The 13,417-nt window shown below is 48.2% G+C and overlaps 1 non-coding gene across 1 annotated transcript; it reads right to left on the bottom strand.

Moving 5' to 3' along the window:
• Positions 1-12,016: 12,016 nt before the first annotated feature.
• LOC125114454 (small nucleolar RNA SNORA35) lies at positions 12,017-12,150 on the bottom strand. The gene has a single exon (XR_007131809.1). It is a non-coding gene; the product is annotated as a small nucleolar RNA SNORA35 (small nucleolar RNA).
• Positions 12,151-13,417: the final 1,267 nt, after the last annotated feature.

The raw sequence follows: 13,417 nt of genomic DNA, 5'->3' as shown, positions 1-13,417 counted from the left end.
CCCAAACGCCTCTCACAGCAAGGATCTGTCAGCCTCACCATGTCATAAGGTCAGGCGGGCTTGACAGCCATCCAAAGTCAGATGGCACGTCTGGGACCAGGAACAAGGAGGGCAGAGGCACAGGCAAGCTGCACAGGCAGGAGGCCGAGACCCTTGCATCATCTACCCACACTCCCAGAGTGTCAGCCTCATTCCAAAGTGACCCTTACAGGAGTTCCTGTCATGGCTCAGTGATTAGCAAAACTGACTGGCATCCATGAGGACACCAGTTTGATCCCTGGCCTGGCTCAGTGGGTTAAGGATCCGGCATTGCCCTGAGCTGTGGTGTAGGTCGCAGACGCAGCTTGGATGTGGTGTTGCTGTGGCTGTGGCCAGGGGCTACAGCTCCGATTACACCCCTAGCCTGGGAACCTCCATATGCCACGGGAGCGGCCGTAGAAAAAGGCAAAAAAAAAAAGGTGACCCTTACAGACAATAATGAGGTGGAATCTTCCCAGTGGTCAGGGCTTTGGGCAGGACACATGGGCATTCACTCTGTGGACAAGGGAAGTGATCTGAGGTAAGAATCGGTATAGACTGATGGGCAGTAGCCAAAACAGGAAGGATAACTCTTAGAAGATTGGAGATAGGAGTTCCCTTGTGGTGCAGCAGGTTAAGGATGCAGTATTGTCACTGCAGTAGCCCAGGGCGCTGCTACGTTGTGGGTTCAAAACCTGGCTCTGGAACTTGCACTTGCTGCAGGAGTGGCCAAAAAAAAAAAAAAAAAAAAAAGATTAGGGACAAGGAGGTCTGGGAAAGAAGGATGTGTGTGGATGTGTGGACCCATAGGAACAGACACAAAGTGTGAAGACTGCACCACATGTTGGTGTCCACGAGAAAGTATTCATCACAGAAGACATACTAAGAAGTCAAGTGGAAGGAATGAGTCATTGAGGTCAGCAGTCAGCTTCTGGCATGGGTTACCCAGTTTTGTTTTGTTTTGTTTTTTCAGGGCCACACCCATGGCATATGGAAGTTCCCAGGCTAGGGGTCAATCAGAGCTGTAGCCATCGGCCTACACCACAGCCATAGCAACACTGGATCTGAGCCGCATCTGCAACCTACACCACAGCTCACAGCAATTCCAGATGTTTAACCCACTGAGTGAGGCCAGGGATGGAACCTGCATCCTCATGGATAGAGCATCAGGTCTTTAACCTGCTAAGCCACAATGGGAACTCCTACGTTAGTTCTTTTTTTTTTTTTCTTTTCTTCTTTTTGTCTTTTTAGGGCCACACCCACGGCATATGGAGGTTTCCAGGCTAGGGGCTGAATCAGACCTGTAGCCACTGGCCTATACCACAGCCACAGCAATGCCAGATCCAAGCCATCTCTGTGAACCATACCAGAGCTCATGGCAACACCAGATCCTTAACCCACTGAGTGAGGCCAGGGATCAAACCTGTGTCCTCATGGGTACTGTTCAGATTCATTTCCTCTGAGCCACAACAGAAACTCCCTACGTTAGTCCTTAATACTTTCTGAGTTGTGTCCTTTCTCTCTTGCATACATGCAATAAATGCTGCCTGAAAGCTAATGTACCACCAGGCTCACTTGAGGACCATTGGCCACAAGCTGCTTCCTACAGACCCTCCACCTCACCCCCCTTGCAAGGTTCCAGCCCTGTTGGGCCAAAGGCACTGTCATTCCCTCCTATTCCAAATATCTGAGCAGAACAGGGCTCTAGATTTCTAGAGTCATAGGCAAGATATCCTGCTGGGAGGTAGGTTCACATTTGATTTCTGTTCTTTGCCCAAGTGGATTTTAGCTCTTTTCAATCCAGCAGTCTCTAGAGAACTCTATTCTCTGCCCAAATGGCATGATCAGCAAAACACTGAGGAATGACAAGGTTCCTCTTAGAAACAACTGCTCTCCTCTTATCTCCTGACTGGGTCTGGCTTTCTGGATATGTGGCAGTGATGCCATGATGGAGGGGCCAACTGCATCCAGGCCGCATTTGAGTGGGCTGTGTGGCCCCCAGCCTCTGGCCGAACTGACTTCCCCTCTGCGAGGGCCATGTTCTCATAGGCAGCAAGGGTGATCTGTAGTGAGGAAAGCAGAAGGAATCTAAAAATCTGCCCTTCCCCTTCATGCCCCCTCCCTGCTGCCCCACCCCTGCCCTGTTCTGTGGATGCTGTCGTCAAAGTTTGTGTGTTAAAGAATTTTTTTTTTTTTTCTGTCTTTTTAGGGCCACACGCAAAGCGTATGGAGATTCCCAGGCTAGGGGGCGGAATCAGAGCTACAGTTGCCGGCCTATACCACCACAGCCACAGCAATGCCAGATCCAAGCCATGTCTGTGACCTATACCACAGCTCATGGCAACACCGGATCCTTACCACTGAATGAGGCCAGGGATTGAACCCTCATCCTTATGGATACTAGTTCAGTTTGTTAACCTCAGAGCCACGACAGGAACTCCCCCATGTTAAAGAATTTTTATATTAAAAATGCATGAGGAGTTCCCGTTGTGGCTCAGCAGTAAGGAACCTGACTAGTATGTGTGAGGACATGGGCTGTGGTGTAGGTTGGCAGGTACAGCTCCAATTCAACCCCTAGCCTGGGAACTTCCCTATGCTGTGGGTGCGGCCCTAATAAAAGACAAAAAAAAAAAAAAAAGCTTGAGGAGTTCCCTGGTGGCTCAGGGGTTAAGGATCCAGTGTTGTCACTACTGTGACTCTGGTTACTGCTATGGTACAGGTTTGATCGCTGGCCTGGGAACTTCTGCATGCTGCAGGCATGGCCAAAAAAAAAAAAAAATGCTTGATAGGTCTAAAAATAGCTAGAAAAAAAGATTCAACTAATCAACTCAGAAAATGATACTGTTCATGGATGGAACGTTGTCTTCTAGGATCCACCTTAAACCCAAAACCACGAATGGGTGCTGCATCAGATAAGCATATCTGGGTGTCAGGGTGTAGAGGTGAGAATGGCTTTTTTCCCAGGACTCCAAATGAACCCCTGGGAGAATATGGGCTTTCCATCCTCACATTTCGAGGCTCTGTCAGTCTCATGCATCAGGTGCATGGTGCCAAGAGACCAGCAAGCAAGAAGAGGCATCACACTCCCCGGCAGGTGAATTTAACGTGACATCAGAAGGAGACAGGGCTGTTGTTTCACAACAGGACAGAGAAGAATGCATTTGACACTCCAGGTGACCCTCTTGAGTGTTTCTTGTTTCTTCTTTGGCCAATTTTAATGTTAAGTAAATGCAGCAGCCATGACTAAGATGAGCATGGTGACCAGGGTCTCAGACTGGGCCACCTGGCTAGGAAAGCCCCCAAGGCCAGCAGCAGCCAGCTGACGTTTGGGTCTAGAATGGGTAGTCAAGGAGGGAGGTAATGAATATACCCACTGTAACATGAGAGCTGTAGCTATTCCCACTAACCAGAAGTAGCCTGGGAAAGAGATGGATCAGAATCCCAGAGGAGGAGTTCCTGTCGTGGCGCAGTGGTTAACAAATCCGACTAGGAACCATGAGGTTGCGGGTTCGATCCCTGGCCTTGCTCAGTGGGTTAAGGATCCAGCGTTGCCGTGAGCTGTGGTGTAGGTTGCAGACGTGGCTCAAATCCTGTGTTGCTGTGGCTGTGGCGTAGGCTGGCAGCTACAGCTCTGACTAGACCCCCAGCCTGGGAACCTCCATATGCCGCGGGAGCAGCCCAAGAAATGGCAAAAAAAAAGAATCCCAGAGGAGAGGTTCTCAGGTGGCATTAACTTATTTTGTGAAGCAGGAGATCCAGATGATATACGGAATTGTAGCGAATGCTGTGGTGTGCATAGATCTCCTGTAGCACCGAGGCACCAGTCTCCAACTCCAGGAGTCTGGCTCTTTCATGGAAGGGGCTGCCTTGTCCAAGGTGAGAACCCTTCTTGGGGCAGCTCCAGCCAATGAGAAGCCAAAGCAGGGGTACAAGGGCCCAACCCTCTGTCATCAGTTCAGGATGGCTCTTAAGGTCCATCCCACACCGTTGGTGCTGCTGAGAGCACTCCCCAGTATAGCTCCTGCATGCAAACCTCCTCCTCAGAGTCTGCTTCCTGGGTATTGGACCCAACCCACCTGCAATCCTCAACCACACTAGTTAGTATCAAGCCATTGCCAAGATGGTTATACCAACTTGCATTCCTACCAACAATGCATGAGCATTCCATTTGCTCAACATCCTTGCCAAATCCTGGTATTGTTAGGCTTTTTATTTATAGCCAATCTGGTGGGTGTGAAATGGAATGTCATTGTGGTTTGAATTTACATTTCCCTGATGACTAACGAGGTTGAGGACCTTCTCGTGGGTCTACCGGCACTTTGGATTTTCACTCTTTGGGAATAACCCCTGCACCTTTGCCAGTCCTGGTTTCACAGACCCCCTGACTTAATGCTGTCTATTGAGGGCAGGGTGCAGGATTAAGCCCAAGGAGAGCGGAACTGGCTTTCCCAAAGGCCGGCAATCCCAAAGAGTCCTTGGTCCTCCTCTGACTTGACTTCTGAGCTGAGAGACATCTGAGCTGAGTGACATCTGATGGACTGTGCCCTCCTCCCATCACCTTCCACTCTTGGCTTGCTTGATGGTGCATGAACCTAGTATTCCCTGCCCCTCTGGCTGCCCCTTTCTTGTCTCCTCCACAGGCAGGACCTCCTGCAAAGGCTGAACTGAAATTTTGGGGTTTCTCAGGGTGCCTTGGCTCTGTTCTCATCTTATTCTGACCTTCTGTCTCTCTGCCACTCTCCACCCTTCTCCATTCTGCTCTCTGCCTCAGGAAGCTGAGTATGTGGACACTTGGAGGGGGCTGCAGGTGCCCAGGTGTAAGTAATACAGACACTGGAGTGGGATTGTTCATTCTTTCCCTGAGTGGGTTTTGGTTATGGCCACATAACAAGGTACCTCACAGTTTAGAGGCTTCAGAATGACACCATTTTATTTTCTCTCACGATCCTGTGGGTTGACTGGGGTTATCAGGGGCCAGATCTGGTCTCAGTGTGGTGGTATCCACTGGGGACTCAACTGGCACATCCAAGATGGCGTGCTCATGTCCGGCAGCTTGGTGGGGATGGCTGTAAGTCTGGCTTCAGCATGACTGGGAAGGCCACAAGTCTGTCCCTTTCCAAGTTGTTTCAGGGCCTCTCCTTCTCCCTAAGGCCTTTTCTTCCTGTGGTCTTTCCGGTACAAGGGAGCCAGACTTCTCACATAGCAGCTCAGGGTTTCTCAAACTGCAAAAGCTGAAGCTGCCAGGCCCCCTTAATTCGTGGGCCCTGAGCCAGTGCCACGTCACTCTGCTGCCTCTTGTGGGTTAAATAAGGTCACAGGAGCAGCCCAAAGACATCGCAGGAGGGGACTGCACGAAGGCACACACAGCAGGCAGCATGATTCCTTTGGGGTCATCTTTGGAAACCAGCCACCATCGTCTACTGCCTCATCCCCAAGCCTCCTCTCTCATGCAGGGTGAACCTTTTTCCCCCCTTCCCATAACCCCCAAACTCCCACCCCGTTTCAGTCTCGGGGGCCGGCCTGAAGTCGGGTTTCTCACCCACTTGTTGATGAGGCATTGGGCATGTCTCCTCTTGATCTGAAGACTGCGGACTCAAGAGAAGTGATCTGCCCCCATGTACCCAGCATACAAAGGTGAGATGGGAACTGCACCCTCACAGTATATGCTCCCTTCACATGAGGACACATAGCAGGCTCAGGTCCATCACACTTCTGGAGTCCTGCTGGGTGCAGTTCTGCCCCAGTGGAGGGAATGTGTGTTGATCAGGGTCCAGGGCTGCTCCCTGAGTGGTTCTGTTGGCTCTTGGCTCCAGCCTCTGAGTCATCCTTATTTTCCTTAAGAAATGGTTCAAGTTTGCCTGATTCCTGCCCTAGGCAGTTGGGAATCTCCAAGCCCACTTTTTGTTTTATAGTGTTTCTGTTCCTTTCCTTTTCTAATTTTAATTTTTAATTTTTTAAAAACTTTGGCCCCCTCCATCTGTGAAAATATGTTTGTGTTTATATGTATGCCTGTACACATACATGCAGTTGGCCTTCCATAGCCACAGACATTCTGTATCTGCACATTCAACCAACCATGGGTTGAAAATATTTGGGAAAAAAATTCCAGAAAATTCTGCTAAAAGCAAAACTTGAATTTGCTGCATTCCAACAACATTTTTTTCCCCTGCAAAAAGCTTCATTGTTGGGACTTCCTGTCATGGCTCAGGGGTAACAAATCCGACTAGTATCCATGAGAATGCGGGTTCAATCCCTGGCCTCCATCAGTGGGTTAAGGATCTGGCATCGCCCATGAGCTGTGTTGTAAGTAGCAGATGTGGCTCAGATCTGGTGTGGCTGTGATTGTGGCTGTGGCTGTCAGCTGCATCTCTGATTCGACCCCTAGCCTGGGAACTTCCATATGCCATTGACACGGCCCCCCCCCCCCCAAAAAAAAGAGCTTTATTGTTTCCATTGATCCAGGGCTTGGGACCTCACTCCAGAGTGGTTAAAGAGCTGCCTAGCAGCTGCAGCAAAAGCCATGCCACCAGGGGGTTATCAGATGGGCTGTCAAAGACCACTGGCCCCAGAGGTTCCTAGTCGTTTTTCTTTCTTTCTTTCTCTTTTTCTTTCCTTCTTTCTCTCTCTCTCTCTTTCTTTCCTTTTTTGGCTCCCCTGCTACATGTGGCATTCCCCAGCCGGGATCAGATCCAAGTCATACTTGCAACCTAAGCCACAGCTGCAGCAACAATGGATCCTTAACCCACTGTGCTGGGGAGGGAATCAAACCTGTGCATCCCAGTGCTCCCCAGATGCTGCAGATCCCACTGTGCTACAGTGGGAACTCCTCCTAGTTGTTTTGGAAGGTGATCCTTTCCTAGATACCAGCTGGGCCCAGCTGGGGGGCAGACAGGCAGTCTGTGGAGGTTTTGGTCACGGGGTCGCCCCTCCTCTTGAGTTTCACCTGCTCATCCAGGAAGTGGCTCTCCCGGAAGTCACAGAGAGGAGGGTCTGTGCGGGCGGAACCCAGCCTGATTCAGGTTCTTCTGCGGGGCCATGGGGGCTTCCATAGCATGCAGGTTTTACCCTATTCATCTTGGGGTGGCTTTGGCACGTCCTGAAAGCGTGTGTGGGAGACAAGCCACTTTTGCACCTGCAGGAGACACTGCTGCACCCTTGTGCTTTTCTTCCGCCAGCTGGCACTGGAAGCGGCCCAGTCCTCCTCAGCCCGGTGGTTGAGGGGAACACTGAAGCCCAGAGAAGTGGGTGTGGGTGGCCACAGGTGCCGGTTGATCGGCCTGCACTGCAGAGTAATTCTCACGAATCCGGAAGCTCATGGTTGATCTGCAATAAGGAGCTAAGCCCAGAAGATGGTGTTGGCTGGTCCCGGAGCCCAGGATGGCCCAGAGGTTGGTGCTGAAGGTTGTGACTGGAAAAGAGTTGGAGGGTGGGCGGAAGCTGGGACAAAGCTAGAGACACATCCATGGGCCTGCCCGCGTACTGCTCCTCCAACAATTACTTCCATAGCATTTGACTTGTATTTGCAGCTATTTGCATAGCATTGAGGTTATATTAGGGAGCATAAGTAATCCAGAGAGGACTTAAAGAATATGGGAGGGTGTGCATAGTTTATATGCAAATACTAGACCATTGTGTATAAGGGAATTGAGTATCTCTGGATTTTGATATCCTTAGGTATCCTAGGATGTGCCCCTTGTGGATACCTAAGGACAGCTGTATATATGCAATGTCTGTTCCTCTCAGTCCAAATTACTTTGTGAGTTTCCTATATACCAAATGATCTGCTCTTAGATGAAAGCCACACATCAGCCCCAGTCAGACCGTTTGGGCCACATGCATGCTGCCTTCAGAGATTCTTAGAGCCTTTGACTGAGTACCCTGAAATGGTCTTGTGTCTACATCCTTGATCTGATCTTGACCCCAAGACCACAGTTGACAGGCAACACCCTAGAATCAGTCTTTGCCACCAGGTTTCTTCCCTCCCCTGGCTTCTTATTTTCTTTGAGGATCTTTATTGGGCTGCAGAGGTAGGGAATGAGAAACAGTTTCCTTTTCCAACCCATCAAGCCTGAGGTGAGACTGTTTCCTTTAGATTGCTCTGGAATACGGAACAGTTCTTTCTTTAGCTCATCCTTTCTCCCTACCTCAAGAAATGAACCCGCTGGCTCTTTCACCATTCTGCCTTGAAATCTCCTCCACCAAAGCAACAAGACTATGAGCTATATTTTCTCTTTTCCATGTTATTACAGGGAACAATTTCACAAAATTGTTCTGCCAATTCTGAAGTCGGCTTCTTTTTACTCAGGCTCCATAACAATTTCCTCACAATCTTCAGGTTCCAATAACAATCTCTTCAAGGCCTCCCCACCGCTGCCCACTGCCCTCCTGTTCCCAAGCCCATGTCCCATGTTTTGGGGGAAGTTTATGGAAGTCACTCTTGGAGGACAACATTAGATTACTTTGGTTGTCTCTGGCCGAATAGCAGTTCCTCCAAAGTTTAAAACAGCAACAATTTATGATCTTCCAATTCTGTGGGTGGACCAGCGCAGGTCCCCATAATGTTGGCTGGGGCAGTGATCCTCTGGGACCTCAGCAGGTCTGGACCATCCAGGACTGCTTACTCACATGGCTGCATCTTGGTGGGGACAGCTTGGACATGGAACTGAGCCCTGTGCTTGGAACTGGGCATGTATTTTTTTTTTCTCTTAATCCTCATGGCACTTCCTGGTAGGGATTGCTTCCTCATTTCATAAAACTGAAAGCTGTTAAGTGACTTGCCCAAGCTCATGGGACTAGATAGGGACAAAGCTGGACTAGAATCTAGGTCTACCTGACTCCAGAGTCTTTGCCTCTTTAGTCCGCTGCCTAGGCATCCAAGTCAGTCAGTGTACCAGGGCTAGATTGCTTGAGCTGAGGAGCTTCTGAAATTTGTGGAACACAAAGTGAAATGCATGAAGCACACAAATCTTCCATGGAACCTCACTGATCTTCACACATGGGCACACCTGTGCAGCAAATCCCTAGATCAAGATATAGAGCATCCCCAGCTCCCTGCTAGGGTCCCTCATGCCTCCTCTCAGTCTAGACTCCTCTGACTTGTGTCCTCATCCATTAGCTTTGCATATTCCTCAACATTGTAGAAATGGAATCATAGAGGATGGGCTCTTTTGTTTGAATCCTTTTGCTCAACATCATATCAGCAAGATTCATTCTTGGTAGGTACATAGCTGTAAGTAGTTCCTTTGTATAACCGTGTGGCATTCCATTGTATGAAGACACCACAATTTATCTACCTGTTCTCCTGGGAATGGATACTCGGGTTGCATCCAGTTTGGGGCTATTATGAACAATGCTACTGGGAACATTCGTGTATGTTTCTGGATGGACTTAAGCACTTGTTTGTCTTGGGAATATATGCAGGAGTATGATATAATGCTAAGGTAGGTATAAGCTTAACCTTACTAGAAGCTTCCAGTCTTCTAAAGTAGCTGCTCCATTTCACTTTCCTGCCAGCCATGGAGGAGAGCTCCTGTTAGCAGATGGGGAAGTAATTCATGTCTCCTCAGATCCATCTTTTTAAAGTGTAAAATCCAGTAGTTTCAGAGTACTCACACTTGTACAGCCATCACCACTGACCCAGAACCTTTCATTACCCCAGAAAGAAGCCCCATATTCATAAGCAATCACTCCCATTCCTTCCTTCTCCCCTCCTCACCCCAGCCCCTGGCAACCACAAATCTACTTTCTGTCTCTATTTGCCTGTTCTGGACATTTTATGTAAATGGAGCCTTACAATAGTAGCCTTCTGTGTCAGGCTTTTCTCAGCATAATATTTTCCAGGTTCATCCATGTTGTGGCATGTGTCAATACTTTTTATTGCCAAATAATATTTTATTATATGCTGATACCATGCTTTGTTTATCCATTCATCAGTTGATAGATATTTGAGTTGTTTCCACCTTTTGGCTACTATGAATAATGCTGCTATGAACATTGGTGTGCAAGTTTCCATGTGGACATACATTTTCAACTCTCTTGGATAGGCACTTAGGAGTGGAATTTCTCGGTCTGCCTGGGTCTTAAAGGATCTGGGGGAAATGCTCCCTAGTGAAGGAATTTCCATCATAAAGATAGTCCACCTCAGAGTTCCCACTGTGGCACAATGGGATCAGCATCATCTCTGGAGCGCTGGGATGCAGGTTCAAACCCCAGCCCAACACAGTGTGCAGTTGGCACAGGTCACAACTGCAGCTTGGTTCTGATCCCTGGCCTGGGAACTCCATGTGCTATGGGGCAGGCAAAAAAAAGAAAAAAGGAAAAAGAAAGAAAGAAAGAAAGAAAACATAATCCACCTGTCATCTGGGCCTCATCATCCTCTACACTGCAGAAGACCATTCTCAGCTGGGGGCATCTAAGCTCATCATGATCAGTAGCAAAGATAAAATCTAGACATCTTGGAGACAGCATGCATGACATCGTCCCAGGATCGTTGTTTGTCAAAGCAGATAAACCTAAAATCACTGTTCACCATTTTCCACTTGAATGAACTAGGGCATGATTCTTCTATCAGCCTCAGTGTACTTATCTGCATGATGGACACAAGTAACACCTCTTTTACAGGTAGCTCAGCTTTTGGCGCATGGATGCTGACCAGCATGAGGGGCACGGACCCAGTAAGGACTAGTCCCTTCTCCCCCTTTCCTTCTTTCAGTCAATTCTTCCTCTTTCTGAAAAATGTGCTACGCAGAGAAAACAAAATTAACTTTAGGCAGGAACAGTAGTTCTCAACCCTGGCTATGCATTCAAATCACACATGGGGAATCTTTTTTTAACGTACCAGTGGCCAGACCAGTGGTCTGATTTAGTTCATCTGGGTTAGTCAGTGGGCATTTATTTTTCTCAAAGCTCCCCGGGTGATTCTAATGTACATCCAGAGCTGAGAGCTACTATGCTAAAGGATTACCTGTGTTTAAGAGGCTAGAAGGGTATTCTTATCAAGCATTCCTTTTTTTTTTTTTTTTTGTATTTTGTCCTTTTAGGGCTGCATGCATGGCATATGGAGGTTCCCAGGCTAGGGGTCTAGTTGGAGCTATAGTCAATGACCTACGCCAGAGCCACAGCAATGCTGGATCTGAGCCACATCTGCAACCTACACCACAGCTCACGGCAACGCCAGATCCTTAACCCACTGAGCAATGCCAGGGATCAAATCTATAACCTCATGGTTCCTAGTCAGATTCATTAACCACTGCACCACGACGGGAACTCCAGCACCACTCAACCTTGATGTGGAGTTCCCAATGTGGCTCAGTGGGTTAAGAATTCAGCTAGTATCCATGAGGATGTGGGTTCAATCCTCAGTCTCAATCAGAGGGTTAAGGATCTAGTGTTGTCATGAGCTGTGGTGTAGGTCGCAGACATAGCTCTGATCTGGCGTTGCTGTGGTTGTGGTGTAAGCCCGCAGCTGCAGCTCTGATTTGACCCCTCGGTTGGGAACTTCTGTATGCCTAAAAAAAGGAAACAAACAAACAATAACCTTGGTGTGCGTGAGAATCATTGCAGGATCCTGAAAAATGCAGCTTCTGCCCAGCATATCTGGGGTGGGCCTAGACTATTATGTATTTGTTTTTTTTTTTTCATGTATGTATGTTTTATTTGCTTACAAGTCATTATGAATATTTCCACAAAACAGTCATTTGTTGCTTTAAAACTGCAAGGATAAAGTTAAGTGCAAAACTTCTGTTGGTCCAATTGTCACTACTCCAATATTGAAAATGTGGCTAAGAGTGAAAAAAATTGCCATTGTCTTTAATTCTTTCCTGATGGTAAAACATGAAATATGGCTTTCATGTGGGGTAGGTGAGGCAGGTGCTATTACAAGCTGCTATTAAGCTGATTCAGACATAGTCACCGTTATCTAGTAGTAGCAGATGCTGAGCTGCTTGATTTGTCTCTCCATCTCCTCACTTCTCTTAGTCAGGGTCCCAGGACCCAGGAGATATGTACCCACCTGCATGCAGGAGTAGCCCACGGCATGACTCTCCCAGCTTTATGGTGGGATTTGCTTTTGCACTGCTTGATGCTAGACTATTATGTATTTCTGCCGAGCTCCCAGGTGACTCTCTAATGCTGCTGGTCCAGGAACCATGCTTGGAGGAGTGAAAGTCCAGAGAGATATAACTTCTATTTTGCAAGGCACAGAAACTTGGGGAAATTCCTTCTTCTTTCAGACCTTCCAGTTTATCAGCTATAAAATGGGGATAATAATACCTGCATCACAGGTAACTCCCAGGAAGTTTCACAATAGTTTAGAAGTGGGCTGTTGGGAGTTCCTGTCTTGGTGCAGTGGAAACGAATCCGACTAGGAACCATAAGGTTAGGGGTTTGATCCCTGGCCTCGCTCAGTGGGTTAAGGATCCGGCGTTGCCATGAGCTGTGGTGTAGGTTGCAGACTCGGCTTGGACCTGGTGTTGCTGTGGCTGTGGTGTAGGCCGGCGGCTACAGCTCCAATTGGACCCCTAGCCTGGGAACCTCCTTATGCCGTGAGTTCAGCCCTAAAAAGACAAAAAGACAAAAAATTAAAAAAAAAAAAAAAAGAATAGAAGTGGGCTGTTGGAAGTCACTGTGCCTGGCTATGAGAATGGGCTGATTGAATGTTCTCTCTCTTTCCATCCCATCGCCACCCAGCTATAGCCCTTCCTGCATTCAGGGCTCTGATCCTTTTCTTAACAGTTAGCATAGTCCTTCAAGGAGAGTGGGCAGCTCAAGAGTGGCTGATGACTTGTGCAGAGAAATACTATGTGGAGGCGGGTGATGGCAAGACAGGGCCCGTGGATAGGGGAGCTGCCTTCAATCTAACTATCTGTGTGCTCTGCAGAGAAAAACCTCATTTCATTTAGAGATGATGTTGGGAATCAACAGTTGTTATCTCAAGGCAAATGGTTTCCAGGCCAGGGATCAAATCTGAGCAACGCCAGATCCTTAACCCCATGAGCTACCAGGGACTCCCCCGACTCCCGCAAAAAAATTAAGAGAAGAAATGCTACAGGGAGAAAATTTTTTTCTTACTGTTTTCAGAACCTTGAAGTTGGACGTCCTGTTCAAGAAGGAAAGTACTAAACTAGTAAGTAGCCCTAGAAGTACAGACTTTGGAACCAGAAATTCCTGGGTTTGAATTCTGGTTCCATCAGATGCTAAACTGTATGGCCTTGGGCAAGTTGCTCTCCCTCTCCTAGCCTCAGTAAACTCATGTATAAAATGGAGATGACAATCCCTACCTAGTTAGCTAGAGCCACCTCCCTCCAAATATGGGTATCTGTGACTCAGGCCACCTCTCACTGTCAGCTGCTGGGTGTCAGGGTTCCTCTGGGGACCAAGGACCACTGAAGCAGGGGGCCAA

Source organism: Phacochoerus africanus, chromosome 1 (assembly GCF_016906955.1).
Source record: "Phacochoerus africanus isolate WHEZ1 chromosome 1, ROS_Pafr_v1, whole genome shotgun sequence".
Taxonomy (NCBI): Eukaryota; Metazoa; Chordata; class Mammalia; order Artiodactyla; family Suidae; genus Phacochoerus; species Phacochoerus africanus.
Note: the sequence above shows the minus strand (reverse complement) of the source record. Positions and strands in the feature narration are given on the sequence as shown.